General features: G+C 40.7%; 1 pseudogene across 1 annotated transcript; it reads left to right on the top strand.

The window, feature by feature from the left end:
* The first annotated feature begins 3,682 nt into the window (after positions 1 to 3,682).
* On the top strand, positions 3,683 to 4,118 carry LOC309856742 (large ribosomal subunit protein eL34 pseudogene; annotated as a pseudogene). The gene has a single exon. The product of its transcript is annotated as a large ribosomal subunit protein eL34 pseudogene (transcript).
* Positions 4,119 to 4,558: the final 440 nt, after the last annotated feature.

The raw sequence follows: 4,558 nt of genomic DNA, 5'->3' as shown, positions 1-4,558 counted from the left end.
GTGACCTGACCAGTGTGAAGTGTGATGGGCTTTTATACTGTTGGTACTGAGAACAGTGTCTTTCTTTGGCTCATCCAGGAGAAATGATCAGGAGGGCTAAGAATGAAGTGTTGACAGGTGTAACAGAGTGGTGAGAAGGAGTTGTGACAGGCATGTGGGGGAGAGGGGGAGGGATGTGGTGACAGGGGTAGGTGTGGTGGGACCAATGAGCTCCATCCTCACTTCAGACTTTCCAGTGACCTACTTGAGACTTCTAGGCAGCCTACTCTTAAAGAGATAGTTCTAAAGTGAGAAGCTTAAGCATCTTCTGTTCCATAGAATCCAGCCAGTGGGTCTGTCATTTCAAATTACCTTTCTCTGGGATTTTTTTTTAAAGATTTTATTTCATTTATTTGACAGAGAGAGAGAGAGAGAGAGAGAGAGAATGAGCGAGCGAGTGCACAAGCAGAGGGAGCGGCAGGCAGAGGGAGAAGGAGAAGCAGGCTCCCTGCTGAGCAAGAAGCCTGATGTGGGGCTCAGTCCCAAGACCCTGAGATCATGACCTGAGCCAAAGGCAGAGGCTTAACCCACTGAGCCACCCTGGTGCCCCATCTTTCTCTGGGATTTAGTTGCATTTTGCTTTTATTGTGTTATTTTTAACTGAGACACGAAAGCCATGGTCCTCTTATATCATAGAGCTCAGTATTATGAGCAACATTTAGTAGTGTTTTCCATGAGTCTCTGGACAAAATGCTTTTCTAAATGCTATTGTAAAAAATGGGAAGATCTTTAATGCAAGATGTTGTCCTCAAACACACAAAAAATAGATTCTGACCATGCGGTAAAGCAATAAAATTTCAATGAAATTCTATCAGAGGCCATTAGAGTCTTGTGTATAGATATGCCTGGCTTTAAGAAAGCTTGATTGAACCTTCAGTCTAATGATTATTTATTAATGTTACCAAAGAATCCTTTGTTGTTCGAAAGGATTCACTCAAGGGTTCCTTTAAATAGTGCCTTTAAATGTTTGTTTATAAACTATTAACTACTTGACAGAGAAGCAGGGAAACTTAAACTGTTGGGAGCCATTGCCAGTTGAAGATTAATCCAAAATGTAGATAAAGCCACTCTCTCATTATAATGTGAGTCAATGAGAAAATATAATTAAATTCATAAAAATTCAATCACAGAATTCTTCAGGAGTATATCTTTTGCAAGAAAGGAGATACACCTGTGGAGCATCTTTCTATCAGGTCTGCACATCCTTCTAAAAGTCATTGTCGCACAGATATCTACTCGGCCCGTTCAGTTCTTATGAGCTTTGTGCACCTTTTGCTAATACTACTCTGCTTTGTATTTTACTTCCCTCACAGTGCCTGGCACATTGCCTGGATCACAAATCCCTCGTAGGTATTTGCTGATTTGATGCAAGACTCTACTTAGAGAGTAGGCCAAGATATGGACATCACACATATGGTCTATGAAGGGTTGTGATAAGTCCTGCTATAATTTTCAGAGTCATTTTTGAGGCAATAATTAGGATTTACACCTCTGGGTTAAGGGAACATAAACATTGACCTGAACATAATAAATTCAGAGTTCTCCTCTCAAGGACAGTTCCCACATAACTTCAACCCCAGTGAAGTAGAAAGGAAGGCATATTCTTCCATTTATTATGTGTGTACTCATTTATATATGTGTTCTTACTGTGAAGACACACAGAAAACTGGATAAAACAAATATAAAACTGAATGAATTATTATAAGGTCAGCACCCTTTTAAGTGATGTCCAAGTTAAGAAGTAGAAGCTTGCCAGTTACCTAAGAAGCCCTAATGGCGTCCAAAAGACCCATCCCAACCTCACCTACCTATCTCCCCACTGGACTTTGACACTAATTAGGGCCTGTTGTTTTCTTAAAGTTTCTTCACACAACTTCACACAAGGCTAAATGTAGCCTTGAATGCTGTAGTTCAGTTTTACTTGTTTCTTAAAGGATATACCTAAAAAGTCAATTTTTAAAAAAGATGTCATTTATTTATTTGACAGAGAGCGAGAAAGTGGGGGAGAAGTGCAAGGGCACACAGCAGGGGGCCGTGTAGGCAAGGAGAGAAGGAGAAACAGACTCCCCACTCAACAGGGAGCCCAATGTGGGTCTCCATCCCAGGACCCTGGGATCATGACCTGAGCTAAAGGCCCATGCTTAACCAACTGAAAAACCCAAGGGCCCCAATAAGTCTGTTTTGATCTGTTTTGATAAGTCCCCCTCCCCATCTTGGTCTTATTCCCTGGTTGTTTTTTCCTTGAATAATCTGGGTCATTTGATCCGTGGCATTTTCGACAGTCTTTATTTTACTGATTGCATCCATACACTCTAATGTAACATGTTCCTCTGTCCTCTTGTTTTAACCGGTGGAATGGTAGTTCCATCTAGAGCAGTAGCTGTCAGTGGACGGTGGGGGGTTGTGATTTTGTCCCCATTGCCTGAGAACATTTAGAAGTATTTAGAGACATTTTTAATTTTTACAGTGGAGTCAGTAAGTGATCAGACTGGCATATCCTACAATGCACAAGACAGACAGATCCCCACAGTGAGGACTACCTAGCTCTAAATGTCGTCTGTACTGAGTTTGAAAACTCCCAATCTAGAGATTTGCTCAGATGCACCATCAGTTCGTTCCTCCTTTTTTCTTTTCTTTTCTCTTCTTCTTTTCTTTCCCTTTCCCCTTTTCATTTTCCTTTCCTTTCTTCTCTTTTCTTTTCTCTTCTCTTCTCTCTTCCTCTCTTTTCTTTTCTATTTTCTTTTCCTTTATCCTTCCTTCCTTACCTCCTTCCTGCCTGCCTGCCTATCTCCCTGCCTCCCTCCCTTCCTATAGGTGTTGTACTCGTTCATCGGTGGGCACATAACATATCTGGATGTCTCTACTTCTGTGGCGTTAGCACCCTTTGATGCTCAGTGCCTGGATTAGTGGTTGAGAAACGGTGAGGTTATCATTCACTAACTTCTTCATTTATTGATTGGAAGACTTATATATAAGATATTTCCCTTCATCTATCATTGGGCTAACAAGTGCTACAGTTCATAAAAGAAAGGCAGGATAAATACTCGATTCTTTTCCTTCATTTAGCAGTCTTCAAGATAATAAATTGGTTTCCTGTCATCCTCCAAAGGCAACACATCATCATCACCGTCATCACCATTATTGATGTGCACACTGTGCTGACACTGATAATGCGCAGGTCCTGTGGGGGTCAATGCATTGTCTCGCCTTCTGACCTGGTTGTTTGGGAATACCTTGCTACCTGGTTTGTTATAGGTATTGTCCATGGGTTTTTAGTTTCGCCAACTTTCTCTCAATTTTCTGAAGGTATATTTCAGAAAATATACCTTCAGTGCCATTATCTTCCTAGAATCCCTTATATTTATTTGGTGTTATGTGATTGGGACTTAGGGACTTTGTATTTTATTTTTTTTAAGCAGTTGCCACGTGGACAAGTACATATTTCTGTAAAGAAATCAATTTGGTGTCATGAAAAAAAGAAAAGGCTTGGAAAGTAGGCTTGGGGGTCAGATCTTGACTCCTGTATTAACCAGATGTATGCTACTGGATTAATTATTTAATCCAGTTGAGCTTCACTTTACATTAGTAAAGTAGGGATATTAAGATCTGCCTTATAGGATTTAACTGAAGATAAAATGAGATAAGCGGGGACGGCTTCCGTAGGCATTCAGAATGGTCCAGCGTTTGACCTACCGTCGTAGGCTGTCCTACAATACAGCCTCTAATAAAACTAGGCTGTCCCGAACCCCAGGTAATAGAATCGTTTACCTTTATACCAAGAAGGTTGGGAAAGCACCGAAATCTGCATGTGGCGTGTGCCCAGGCTGACTTCGAGGAGTTCGTGCTGTGCGGCCTAAAGTGCTTATGAGGTTGTCTAAAACAAAAAAACATGTCAGCAGGGCCTACGGTGGTTCCATGTGTGCCAAGTGTGTTCGTGACAGGATCAAGCGTGCTTTCCTTATCGAGGAGCAGAAAATCGTTGTGAAAGTGTTGAAGGCACAAGCACAGAGTCAGAAAGCTAAATAAAAAAATGAAGCAGTTTTGAGTAATAAAAAAATCAAAAGGCAAAAAAAAAAAAAGAGATAATATCCGTTCCTTCATTAATTCAACACTTATTGCCTGTTCCATAGTAGGTACTGTTCTGGATCCAAGGTAAACATCAGTGAGCAGACTGTTGTGTTCTCATAAAATTTTCATTCTGGTGGGGGTAGACAGAGAAGCAAATGTATATATGAAATAGGAACTATGTCTGATGGTAAGAAATGTTATGGAGAAAAATAGAACAATGCAGGGTAAAAGGGCATGCCACAAATTTCTTAGAATTTAAATAAGGTGGTCAGGAAGGATTTCATTGAGGATATGAAGGTGAAGAAGCAAATAATGGACATGTGGATAAAGAACATTCTAAGAAGAGGGAATAGCAAGTACAAAAAGGCCCTGAGGTGGATCTATATTGTGTTCCAAGAAAAGCAAGGAGCCTAATGTGATGAAAGTGGAGTGAGTGGGGAATATAATGGGA

Source organism: Mustela nivalis (assembly GCF_964662115.1).
Source record: "Mustela nivalis genome assembly, chromosome: X".
NCBI lineage: Eukaryota > Metazoa > Chordata > Mammalia > Carnivora > Mustelidae > Mustela > Mustela nivalis.
This window is presented reverse-complemented; position numbering and strand designations above follow the sequence as displayed.